Genomic DNA, 14,088 nt, shown 5'->3' with positions numbered 1-14,088 from the left:
TAGAACTAGTGGCCAAGGCAGAAGCATTACTTTTCCAGCCTCACTCTACCGCAGAGCTAGAGGTCAAGGTGGGAGCAACAACCTCGCAGCCCCACTCCACCCTTAAATCCCAACCACTAACAGGCCGATACAGTACAGTTAACCTGCGATTGGACGCGCGTTTTCGACACGCTAGCTTTACCCCTTATTCACGGCTGATTCAGTAAAGTCTGCGGGAGAGCGGGCGAATGCACAGGCCAGTCGCCTGTGCGCGATTCAGTATTTAAATTAGGCCTGGCGGTAGAAACGGGCAATAAGGGGTAATAGCGCGTCAAAAACGCACGTCCAACCCCCCCCCCCCCCCCCGAAACTAAAAGCGCCCGCAACATGCAAATGCATGTTGATGGCCCTATTAGTTATTCCCGCGCAATTCACTAAGTAAAATGCGCAGCCAAGCCGCACATTTTACTTTCAGAAATTAGCGCCTACCCAAAGGTAGGCGTTAATTTCTCTCGGCACCGGGAAAGTGTACAGAAAAGCAGTAAAAATTGCTTTTCTGTACACCCTCCGACTTAATATCTTGGCAATATTAAGTCGGAGGTCCCAAAAGTAAAAATAATTAAAAAATTTTAAAAAATTTAAAATCAGCCCCCGGCTCGCGGGTTGAAAACCGGACGCTCAATTTTGCCGGCGTCCAGTTTCCAAACCCATGGCTGTCAGCGGGTCTGAGAACCGACGCCGGAAAAAGTGAGCATCGGCTGTCAAACCCGCTGACAACCGTCGCTCCTGTCAAAAAGGCGCTAGGGACGCGCTAGTGTCCTTAGCACCTCCTTTTACCGTGGGCCCTAATTAACATATTTTTATTTACTGTATCATGGTGATTTACTTCAATTCATCTGAATCATCACCTTTGAAAACTGTATCTGGAACAGTTATCTCCCCAACATCTTCATTTGTGAACATGGAAGCAACAAATTCATTTAGTCTTTCCGCAATGGCCTTATCTTCCCTAAGTGCCCCTTTAACCCCCTTGATCATCTAACAGTCCAACCGACTCCTTCACAGGCTTCCTGCTTTATTTATATTTTTAAAAGTTTTTATTATGAGTTTTTGACTCTCCGGTAAGCTTCTTTTCAAATTCTCTCATAGCCTGTCTTATCAGTGTTTTATATTTCACTTGCCAATGCATATGCTTTTTTCTATTTTCTTCAGATACATCCTCCTTCCAATTTTTGAAGGAAGATTGCTTTTGGCTAAAATAGCCTCTTTCTCTTTGCCTTTTAACCAAGCTAGCAGTCGTTTGGCTTTCCTTCCATCGTTTGGCTTTCCTTTCATCTTTCTGGACCACTTTTAAGATGGTATTTTTAAGCAATGTCCATACCCATTGAACACTCTTAACCTTTGGTGCTGCATCTTTCGGGTTTTTTTCTAATTATTTTCCTCTTTTTTTCAAAGTCTCCTTTTTGAAAGTTTAGTGCTAGAGCTGTAGATTTACTTATTGGGCCCCCTACCAGTCAATTCAAATTTGATCATGTTATGATCACTATTGCCAAGTGGCCCCACCACCATTATCTCTCTCACTAAATCTTATGTTCCCCTAAGAATTAGATTTAAAATAGTTACCTGTCTTGTCAATTCCTGAACCAATTGCTTCATGAAGCAGTCATTTATTCCATCCAAGAACTTTACCTCTCTAGCATGTCTTGATGTTACATTTACCCAGTCAATATTGGAGTAATAGAAATCTCCCATTAATATTGCATTGCCAAATTGGTTAGCTTCTCTTATTTCTCTTAGCATTTCCTCAGACGTCTTGTCATTTTGGCCAGGTGGACACTCCTGTCACTTTTCCAACACACATGGGATTTCTACCCATAAAGATTCTACTGTGCATTTAGTCTCTTGCAGGATCTTTATCTTGTTGGACTCTATTCCATCCCGAACATAAAGTGCCATCCAGCCCCCCAAGTTGATCCATCCTATCATTGCAGTGTAATTTGTACCTTGATATAGCACTGTCCCTTTGGTTATCCTCCTTCCACCAGGTCTCTGAGATGCCAATTATATCTATCTCTTCATTCAGTGCTATACACTCTATAAATCTCCCCTCTTTCTACTTAGACTTCTAGCATTGGCATACAAACATTTCAAATTATGGTTTTTGATGGTATGAACAGCCTGCTTTTTAGTTGGTAGGGATAATTTGGAATTTTTTTAACTCAGGATGTTTTCTACTTATAGGCACATGGTCTACTTTTGCTGTTATTCGAACCTCTCTGTTGGGATGCCCTAACTCTCCTATTTCATTAGTACTCTTTGAAGATACCTCCCTCCAAACCATACGCTGCAGAGTGACTGTTGGCTTTCCCCCTTGTTCTAGTTTAAAAGCTGCTTTATCACCTTTTTAAAGGTTAGATCCACCTGGTTAAGTTGGCGTCTGACCTTTTGGAAAAGACTTCCCCTTCCCCAAAAGGTTGCCCAGTTCCTTACAAAACTGAATCTCTCTTCCCTGTACCATCATCTCATCTCCACGCCTTGCATCAGAATAATTTTTTTCCTCATTGTCCTGCAGACCAGTCCAGATAGGTGCTGTTCATCTCCCCTACCAGCAGATGGAGGCAGAGTGCAAGTTGTTTGTCCTGACGTCCCTACCTATTTAACAAGGAAGGCATCAGTAGTTCTCTATATCCAGCAGATGGTAGGCAAAGAATGGTACAGAAGGAGGGTGAAAGAAGGAGACTGCTGGGGTAGGCTGTTTTCTCCAGGGGACCTTGGCCAAGTAGAGATATGGAGACCCTGACAAATCAGAAAGGTGGCTGCTTTTTCTCTCTCAGGGCAATCGGGGCTATAGATACCTCTGTTTCATTTACTGAGCAGAACTACAGGACTGCACCTTTAGAAGGCTCCAAAAAAAAAAGAGAACCAAGGTAGCAAGGAGCAGCCTATGGTGGTGACTTGGCCAAAAGTTCCATCCTTACTTGGAGAACTTCCACAAACCACAACTGTGGGGGCTGCAGGGCCCACTGATAGTGCAGCCAGCTCCTTTTGCAGGAGCTGTGATGGCACTGATACAAATGCAGTGCTGGGGAGGGAGCTATGGGTAGAGAAGCTACAGCTGAACTTGGGGGGGGGGGGGGGGGAGAATGCTCTTTCGAAGCTGCATTCTTGGCGCTGCTGGAACAAGTAAATGTAGCAAATTGTTTCAGGCACTCCTCAGCTGCCTTAGAGTTATTCTTGGGAAACCTGCAGCAGGAACAGGAAGCATGGGGCCAGGAGGGGAGTGAGAAACAGTTTACCTCATATCAGTTAAAGTTCAGGAAAAAGCAGGCAGGTCCTCTCTTGAGAAGGAACTCCACCTGCACAAGAAAACAAAATTGCTTCTTGACCAGAGTTTGCTCTGGGAAGAGGGTTCCCTTTCAGGAAAGGATGAACTAGAATCCTGGAAGATTCCCAAATGGGACAGGAGGAAGGGGAACTAATAGAACAGATAGCGGATGTGAAGGTCAGGCTATTTATAAGTGAGGAACTGGGGTAGCTCATCTCCAAAGTATCTCAGTCCTTAAAGCTGGAGGAGGATCAACCAAAACAAGAAGGGCCAAAAAGAGACCCAGTTCTGACAGGCATTCAGAGACCAGCTAAGGCATTTCTAGTCCATATAGCGATATTGGAAATGCTGGGAGTTGAGTGGGAACTCTTTGATGCGACATTTAAATGTAGAAGGGCTATGAAAAATACTTTCCCACTGCAGCTACAACAGAAGGACCAGTTATTCCGCTTGTTTGTGGTAGATGCCATGGTTGCAGCAGTGACCAAGAGAACTATAATTTCAGTCAAAGGCAGAGCAACACTCAAGGACCCACAGGACTGGAAGGTGGAGTCTGCACTGAAGAGATCATTTGAAATGGCTAGCCTTTCGCTTTAGGCAGCCATCTGTGGAAGATATATAGCAAGAGCCCTTGGGGCAAGGACCCAGAGACGACATTATCCAGTAGCATGCAGACAGCATGCTACTGGATAAAGTCAGCAGCGGCTTTTGTAGCAGATACTATGTATGATTTAGTCAGGGTATTGGGCAAACAAGTGGCAGCAACAGTGACTGTTCCCTGGATGTACCCAGATCAGTCCAGACTGCTGGGTTATGCCTCCTTTCCAGCAGATGGAGACAGAGAAAAACTTGAAGGGCACCCTCTCGTAACACGGTGTGCCACCTACGTCCCTTCAGTATTTATCTGTCTCCAGCAGATGAAAGTGGCAGAACCTGCGGTCCTCCTTTACCTTAAAAAAAAAAATTCTAAACTTTAGGGGATTCTGTCATTTAGGGATTCCCTTATTTGCCATTTCTTGGATCAAGCAAGTTTTGAAAAAAAAATTTGCATGGACTTCAAAAAAAAAGAAAAGAAAAAGTACAGGATCATGCAATGCTGTTCCTCCCAGGGGGTCGCTAGGTCCTAGGAGGACCATCCCCCCTTGTAGGTTGAGCTAAGGGTCAGGGGCCCAGTAGCTCGCGTACCCTGGGAGATTGACAGCCTGACTGGGTGAGTACTGGTGGTCCGGTCCCTCCCCCTCAGCCTTAGCCTCAGAGATGTGGCATTCCTCTGCAGAGGCCTTTAAAAAAAAAAAAGAGAAAGTTTGAAAGGCTGAGAGTGGATGATTTTTACCATGGTTTAGTGTTTTATTTACCTGCTCTCTTCCTCCCAGATGTCCGAGGCAGTTTTAATATTTTCTTGCTGACGCTGCCCTCCCCCCCCCCCCCCCCAATGCCACGTGCGATGTGATGTGCTGCCTGTGAGGAGCTGGTGTCACGGCTCTCCTGCAATAACCTTTGTTCAAGATGCCTCCCAGGCGTGGAGGGTCCCTCGATGGCAGCGTGGAGGTCAGGGGCCAGATTCTGCGCTTCAGACATGCATTCAGGTGCCTCTGTGAGTTGCTCTGTGAGTCGGCAGGCCCCATTCCTGCTGAGCGCAGGAATGGCGGCCATCTTGGATGCAGTCTCATCGGCAGCAACCTAGGCAGTAGGGGGAGGGGATTCTCCCGCTCCACTTTTTCCTCCCGATCTCAGTCCTGAGGGTCCCTTGGACTCTTTGCAGGTCTTGCAGGAGGAACTGATGACCCCCCCCCCCCCCCCCCCATGGGGGCTTTACCTCCTCAAACCCCTTTTTCTACTGACTTTGTGCTTTTAATGCACAAAGCCTATTTGGCCAGTTTTGCTCAGCAGGATGAGGTATCCCTCCCCGGAGCACATGTTCAGGCGACAGAGCCCCCTCCTCCAAAGATTCTTAGGTTGTCGGAGTCGCAGGAGGTTAATAGGATTCGTACGCTCCAAGGTGAAGGAGCTCCGGATCCGCCAGACCAAGATCCTGTCCCTGACCAGGACCTCGATCCTCACCAGAGCCTTCCAGTCAAAGGGGATGATCCGCGGGTGCTTTGCCTGTTCCAGAGGGATGAGCTTGACCCACTGATACCACACGTTCTAGCCGAGCTTGGAATTGGCACCCCTCAGGAGGTTCCGAATGACTCCACGGTGGATCCTGTCCTGGCAGGCTTGAGTGATCCAGCTTGTACTTTTCCCTTTCATGCCATGCTGCTGCAGTTGATGATGTGAGAGTGGGATATGCCAGAGGTGGGCCTGAGAGTGGGGCAGGCAATGGACAAACTCCATTGCCGGAGGATTCCCTGGATCTTCTTAAAGTTCCGAAGGTGGATGCTTCGGTTTCCATGGTAACCAAAAGGACAACTATCCCGGTCGCGGGTGCAGCGGCTCTTAAGGATGTGCAAAACCAGAAACTCGAGGTCCATCTTTTTTTTTTCTTTATTAATTTTAAACAATTACAAAGCATACATATCTTTGCACAGAAACTCAGTAATCTTGCCAATATTACATCTATTTTTAACTCAGAAGAATTTAATTTAAATAATATTTAACCACAATCTGTATTTAGTGGGGGTGGAGAGATTTAAGGGAGAAAGTTACACAATACAAAAACAAAGAAGTAATAGGCTTCACAGGGATTAATAACATTTATCCTTCATTACTGTTGTCTGAGTTATTCACAGTATTATCTCTAGGGGAAGATGTTAGTAAGCTCCTTTTTCTAGTATCAAGAAACATTCTTAATTGCTCTGGTGCAAAAAAAATAAAAACATCTTTATTATACGTTACTACGCATTTGCACGGATATCTTAGAAGAAACTTAGCACCAATAGCAACACATTCCTGTCTCATCAACAAAAAAGCTTTCCTCCTCTCCTGTGTTATTTTAGCCATATCCGGGAAAATTTGTACAGGATATCCCAGAAAATTTTCACCCATATGTTGAAAATAATATCTCATAAGCAGACTTACATCACTCTGTTATTAAAGAAATAAGTAAGGTTGATCTTTTTACTATTTCACATGAGGACTCTAGAAACTCTGTCAAGTTTCCAATATCTAGCTGTTGTTGAATAACTTCCCCTCCTCTCTTAAATGGAAGAAAGTACACTTTATTAAACGATGGCAAACTTTCATTAGGTATTCTCAATACTTCTATAAATTACTTTTTTAGAGTTACTCGAGGCATTTCACCAATAATCCTTGGGAAGTTTAGAACTCTCAAATTTAGTCTTCTCATTTTATTCTCCATAATTTCTAGCTTTCTAATCACAGTTTGTCCTGGGTTAACTTTGCACAAACATTCTGCGTTTCCTTTACTGATTCTTCTAAAATACCAATCTTGTCTGCGTATTCTTTAAAGCGTTTATCTTGTTCTGATGAAATTCTGTCCATTTTCCCAGATAATAGAAACAATTGTTGAGAATAGCCCTTAAACATAGGGCGGTATGAAGCATGTAACTCCCACAGGGAGTCTAGAGATACCGTTACTGGTTTAGGGATGTCTTCTACTTCCAGGAGCTTTTGGAGCTCTATCTGTTCTTCCGACAAGCCTCCACTCGCTTCTTCTTCTTCAGGAAAAGGTGCCACTCCACTCCTGAAGCCTGTCTTTACTCTCACTATCGCTCCTTCGAAACCAGTCTCACCAGGCGCCATTGTTGATCCGGAGCCTTCTAGCTCAGAAGCTGCTCCCTCAGCATTGCAGGTTATACTCTTTGGTATCCCCTCACTCAGCAACAGCACAGAGAGCTGACAGGATTCCGGCGCTTTCGGCGTTCTCAGATCTGGGGGGCTTAATGATGTCTCCCCAGATAGATTCGTCGCTCCCAATGGCTTTCCATCAACGGGGATTTCCGCTCCCCCAATTGGATAAATTGCGGTCAGTTCGGGGATCGTTTTCTGGCCTGGCAGTGTTGAGGGCATTGAGGGATATACCCTCACTCTGCCCTTCCTTTTAGGAGGCATTCTAACAGCGTATTTCAAAAAACGAAGAAAACAGGAACGGCCAGCTCCTCACTGCCGCTACTCTCCTGCCGCCAACTTGGCTCGCTCGAGGTCCTTCTTAAGAGAATTTTTGAAGTGTCAGCTGTTGTGGTCACGGCAGCTGTGTGTAGCAGCCTTATGCAACGTGCGAGCCTGAGATGGGTTCAGCAACTCAGTGCCAGGGATCTTTCTCCCCCAGAAGCGGAGCAGGCGGAGCATTTGGAGGCTATGGTGGCGTATGGCGCTGATGCCTTATATGACCTCCAGGTCTCCTCCCGGACCATGGTATCAGCAGTTTCGGCCAAGAGACTGCTCTAGCTCCACAACTGGTCAACAGACTCTTCTTCAAAGTCCCAGTTGGGGTCGCTTCCTTTTAAGGGTAAGTTTTTATTCGGGGAAGATCTGGAACAACTAATCAAGTCCTTGGGGAAAAACAAACTGCATAAGCTCCCAGAGGACAAACCCAGGGGGTCCAGGAATTTCCTTCACTCTCGTGCTCTGTTTAGGGGTCAGGGCCGTCTGCGTCAGAATAGGCCCTCATCCGTTGGGCAGAGACACCCTTCGGCAAGGTCACAGTCATGGGCTCACTCCTTTCACGGTCGCAGATCCACCCGAGATGGGTTCTCTCAGGGAGCTTCAGGCCCCAAGTCCACGCAATGAGATAGTGCCGGCCCACTCCTTGGTTCCATTGATAGGGGGTCGGCTCTCCCTGTTTAACGAGGAATGGGTCAAAATCACGTCGGATCAGTGGGTTCTAAGTGTCATCAAACACAGTTACGCTTTAGAGTTTGCTCGTCCTAGTTTCCCCCTGCGGTTCCCCAGAGAAGAAGCAAATAGTATGTCAAACTCTCCACAGGCTAGAGGATCTTGGCACCATCCTTCCTGTTCCCCGGGAGGAGTGCGAGACAGGCCACTACTCCATCTATTTTGTGGTTCCCAAAAAGGAAGGTTCATTCCATCCAGTTCTAGGCCTGAAGAATGTCTACAAAGCCCTCAAGGTTCCGCATTTTTGCATGGAGACTCTGTGGTCTGTCATCGCGGCAGTGAGCAGCGGAGAATTCCTGGCTTCCCTGGACTTATAGGAGGAGTATCTTCATATTGCAATATTATCAGATTATCAGAGGTTCCTGCGGTTCATGATCCTCTGGAACCATTACCAATTTCAAGACCTCCCATTCGGTTTGGCTACCGCTCTCCGTACCTTCACCAAGGTGATGGTCGTGGTGGTGGCTGCACTTCGTTGGGAGGGGGTCCTGGTCCACCCCTATCTGGACGACTGGCTCATTCTGGTGAAGTCGGAGGAACACTGCCGCCTGGTGATTCAAAAAGTGCTGCATCTTCTACGCTCCCTCGGCTTTGTGGTCAACTATGCCAAGAGCAACCTGGTACCTTCCCAGGTCCTGGAATCTTTGAGGGCGCTCTTCAATACTCTGGCAAAGTTTTTCTCAGGGACGAGTGCGCTCTTAAGCTAATGGCTCAAGTTCGGCATCTCTTGTCCCTGCAAGTTCCTAAGGTCTGGGATTATTTGCAGGTTCTTGGTTCTATGTCATCAACTCTGGATTTGGTACCTTGGGCTTTTGCTCATATGTTAAATACCAATAAGACCAAAATTCTGCTGATCCATCGTCCGCATTCTACACCTCTCCATGATTCGATCTGTATTGATAATATCCCATTTTCTCTTGATAAATCTATTATGAGTTTGGGTGTGTTACTTGATGCGACACTTTCTTTCAAATTTCAGATTAGATCTCTTACTAAAATTGGTTTTTTCAAACTTCGGCTTATTGCAGGTCTACGGCATTTACTGTACGATCATGATCTTCTCACAGTCGTATGAGCGATTATTTTCCCTCACGTAGATTATTTTAATAGTCTCTATATTGGACTTCCTAAGGTGACATTACACTCCATGCAATTATTGCTTAATAGAGATGTGAATCGTGTGCCAGATCGTCTTAACGATCAGATTCGGCTGGGGGGGGGAATCTGATCGTTAAGATATGTGAATTGGAATCGTTTCCGATTCCAATTCACATCGCTAATTTTTTTTTTAGGGAGGCCCGCACCGCTAAAAAAAAACCAACCCACCCGACCCTTTAAATCGACCCCACCCTCCCGAACCCCCAAAACCTTTTAAAATTACCTGGTGGTCCGGGGGGGCGTCAGGGGCATTTGTATTGTATCGTTAAATAGGGCACGGGAATTATTTGGGGGAGGGCAGGAAAACCGGGACACCAAAACAACCCCTAAACCCACCCTGACCCTTTAAAACTAATTCCTTACCCTCCCCCACCCTCCCGAACCCCCCCAAAATGTTAAATTACCTGGTGGTCCAATGGGGGGGGTCCCGGCGCGATCTCCCGCTCTCGGGCCATCGGCGCCATTTTGGCTGCCACTAATTAAAATGGCGCCGATGGCCCAATAAAAAAAAAAACCCACCTGACCCTTTAAATTGACCCCACCCTCCCGACCCCCCCAAAACCTTTTAAAATTACCTGGTGGTCCAGGGGGGTCTCGGGGGGCCTCGGAGAGAGATCCAGGGGGGCCTCGGGGAGAGGAGAGATCCAGGGGGGCCTCGGAGAGATTTCCCGTTCCCAGGCATCAGCTGTTCTAAAAAAAAATGGCGCCGATGCCCCTTTGCCCTTACCATGTGACAGGGTATCCATGCCATTGGCCGGCCCCTGTCATATGGTAGGAGCACTGGATGGCCGGCGCCATCTTTAAAGATGGCGCCGGCCATCTTTACTCATCAGCCCCTATTGTAGAGTATAGTATAATAGGGGCTGATGAGTAAAGATGGCGCCGGCCATCTTTACTCATCAGCCCCTATTATACTATACTCTATAATAGGGGCTGACATAGTGAGGGTAAAGGTAGCGCCGGCGCCATTTTGAAGATTGGCAATACGGCCCGCGTGCAGGAGGTCGCTCCCGGACCCCCGCTGGACTTTTGGCAAGTCTTGTGGGGGTCAGGAGGCCCCCCCCAAGCTGGCCAAAAGTCCCTGGGGGTTCAGCGGGGGTCCGGGAGCGATCTCCTGCACGCGTGACGTCGGGAGCCAGGAACCAAAATGGCGCCGGCGCTACCTTTGCCCTGTCACTTGATAAGGGCAAAGGGCCACCGGCGCCATTTCTCTTAACGCAGCCGTGGCCAGAGAGCGGGAGATCGCGCCGGGACCCCCCCACTGGACCCCAGGTAATTTAAAACATTTTGGGGGGATTCGGGAGGGTGGGGGATTTGTTTTATAGGTTCGGGGTGGGTTTTAGGGTTGTTTTGGTGTGCCGGTTTTCCCGCCCTCCCCCGATTTACGATTTTTAACGATTTTAAAAAAATACAAAACACGACAATCAGATTTCCCTCCCCCCCCCCAGCCAAAATCGATCGTTAAGACGATCGATCACACGATTCACACCCCTATTGTGCAAGTCCTGCTGCGGACATGGCTTGTTTGCTTAGAGAGGTTTTTATGTATGGTGTTCTCGTCTGTCTGGCTGGTAGATGTGGTCGAAGTGGAATGTTGAGTTCCAGTGGAGTGAGCTTGTGGATGGTTTTGTGTATGATCATTAGTGTTTTGTATAAGATTCTGTACTTGATTAGGAGCCAATGAGGGTTCCTTAAGATGGGGGTAATATGGTCTCTCTTGTTGGTCTTAGTCAGAATCCTGGCTGAGGCATTTTGCAGCATTTGTAGGGGTTTAATGGTGTTAGCTGGAAGGCCGATTAGCAAAGAATTGCAATAATCGATTTTTGAGAAAATGATTGCTTGGAGTACTGATCGGTAGTCTTGGAAGTGTAGGAGTGGTCTGAGTCATTTAAGGACTTGCAATTTAAAGAAGCCCTCCTTAGCAGTGTTATTGATGAATCGCTTTAGGTTTAATTGATCATCCATGATGACTCCGAGGTTTCTCACTTGAAACGAAAAGGTTGGTTGATTTATAGGGTTCAAGTTTGGCATAGTGTAGTTACCATCTTGAGAGATGAGGAGTATTTCCGTTTTATTGGAGTTAAGGATTAGGTTAAGGCTTGAGAGCAGGTTGTTGATGGATATAAGGCAGTTTTTCCAGAATTCTAGTGTTTTTTGTAGGGATTCTTTAATCGGTATGAAAATTTGCACGTCGTCTGCGTAAATAAAATGATTTAATTTTAGTTTGGAGAGGAGCTGGCATAGCGGTAGAAGGTATATGTTGAATAGAGTCGGTGATAATGAGGAGCCTTGAGGGACTCCCATAGAGGAGCAGAAGGGGAGTGATTCATTGTTGTTGATTCTGACTTTGTAAAATCTGTTTTGTAGAAATGACTTAAACCAGTTTAGAGCGGTGTCTTTGATTCCGATGTCGGCTAACCGCTCCAAGAGTAATGAGTGTTTCACCGTGTTGAAAGCGGCTGATAGATCAAGGAGTATGAGTAAGCAGGATTGTTTTTTATCAAGATTCAAGAATATTGTGTCAGTTAAAGAGATTAGAAGAGTTTCAGTGCTCCGTTCTTTGCGAAAGCTGAATTGCGAAGGAGCTAGGATTTTGTTGTCGTCTAAATACTCTGTCAGTTGCTTGTTTACTATTTTTTCTAGGATTTTAGAAATGAAGGGGAGTTTTGCAATAGGTCGATAATTGGCAGGGTCATCTGGAGAAAGGTTAGGTTTTTTCAGGAGCGGTTTGAGGATTGCAAGTTTCAGAGGATCTGGAACTGAGCCTTGCATTAGTGAACAATTGATGATGTCGGCGATTGGTTTGGCGACGGTTTTATGAGTAAATTGGAAGGGATCGCATCTGTGGGGTGTGATGCAGGTTTGAGTTTCTTTAGGATTGTTTCAATCTCTAGGGAGGAGGTCAGTTCAAATTTTTCCAGAGTTGTGTTCTGTTGGAAATGTGCAGAGTAGAGGGGAGGCGGGAGGGAACCCATATTGGCATTTAAAGGTGTGATAAGGTCTGTGATTTTTTTCTTGAAGTATGTTGCAAGCTCAGAGGCTTTGTTGGCAGCTTGATCATCCAGGATGGTCGGGGGGGGGGGGAGGATTTGGTGAGAGATGACACGAGAGCGAATAGGGCTTTAGGATCGAAGATGAAGTGGTGAATTTTCTGAGTGTAAAAATCCCTTTTAGTTTGTAGGATGGATATCCGGTAGCGGTGCATGAGAGATTTGTATGTCTCATGGTTGGATCGTGATGGATGTTTTCGCCATAGAAGTTCCCTACTTCTAAGCTCTTGTTTGAGGGTTTTCAGTTGTGGGGTGTACCAGGGTTTCCTGTTGTTCGAGTTGGGAAGGGTACTTTTTGTAATTAAAGGGCAAGTAAGGTCTGCAATGTTCTTCGTTATCTTGATCCAGGATTTCCCTTCTCCCTGGCTCACCACATCACGTGACCTCTATCTGAAAAGGTTTTAATGATACACATTCGACAAACCTTTTCCATTGGAAAGAAATCAGTAGAACTAGGGGGCCATGTCATGAAACTGCAGGGAGGACGACTCAGAACCAATGTCAGGAAATATTTCTTCACAAAAAGGGTGGTGGATGCCTGGAATGCCCTTCTGGAGGAGGTGGTGAAGACAAAAATGGTGAAAGATTTTTAAAAAAGCATGGGATAAACACTGTGGATCCCTAAAGGCTGGAGGATGGAAATGAGGAAAAGAGCACATGGAGTAACTTGCTGGGTGGCGGTTACTATCCTTAACCAATAAGCCTTCATACTGTTGATACAAATCCATTATTGCTCTCTGCTTTAACGGCAGGGGGGAAGAGGAAAAGGGGAATTAGTTTCAGACAGCAACCAACAAGGACATTGAATTTTACAGTCTGGGAAAACAAATAAGCATGGAAGTAACTTACTGATGCAGCTGTTACTACCCTTAACCAATAAGCTTTATACTTGTGATGCAACTTCAACATTGCCCTCTGCTTCAATCTCAAGAGGTAATGGAGAATTGGACTCAGACAGCAACCAATAAGAGTCCTGACATTGATGGATTGGGAAACTAAGTATGGGGGTAAATTGTATGGTGCGGCAGATGCCACCCCCTAATGCTACCATTATGGGGGAAACCTGCATGGCGAGGATGATGCTACCATAACTTTGCTGGGAAGACTGGATGGACCATTTGGTCCTTTTCTGCCATCATTTCTATGTTTCTATGTAAGAGAAGGGCAAAGGAGAGGATTTTCTCTACAGACCTCTCAGATCGCCCCTTGACTAGCCTTATGGACACTCACATAATTTGAGGGTGCAGTGTATCTGGAGGAGAGTTATTGGGGGGAAGAATGAGAGGAATATGCACTTGCCTCTCTCCCTGACTTGCTGCTATCTCTGTCCCCAATCGACAGAGTTCCCCAAGCAAGAGACCCAATCCTGTGGCTGGGGGTTGATGCGAGACCCAACCCTGTGGCTGGAGTTTGATGCAGGTGGATGATGCCAGCGGTACAACAGCTGAGGCAGAGAACATGGTGGATCAGGGTACAGCTGCTGACATTGACCTGGACACCACCAAAGGTCCAAGGGATATCTTTGCCACTAGCAGTCAGCAGGTATCGGGGACAGGATTTCAACAGTTTGCTGGTTCTGTTGCTGGAACTTCTGCTTCTGGGCATTTTTCATTGGTAAGACCAGCTTCATTTACTTTGGAGTCAATTTGGGAAGCCATTGAAGGTTTGGGCTCTGCTATTGTTGCTCAATTAAATTCTTTGGTATCAAAATATTCTGATCTTGAGGGCTGGATTCAGAATTTGCAATTCTCTACAGAGAATATGGGTCAGCAAATTTATACA

Source organism: Rhinatrema bivittatum, chromosome 4, assembly GCF_901001135.1.
Source record: "Rhinatrema bivittatum chromosome 4, aRhiBiv1.1, whole genome shotgun sequence".
Classification (NCBI taxonomy): domain Eukaryota; kingdom Metazoa; phylum Chordata; class Amphibia; order Gymnophiona; family Rhinatrematidae; genus Rhinatrema; species Rhinatrema bivittatum.
The sequence above is the reverse complement of the archived record's forward strand: the minus strand, read 5'-3'. Positions refer to the sequence as shown.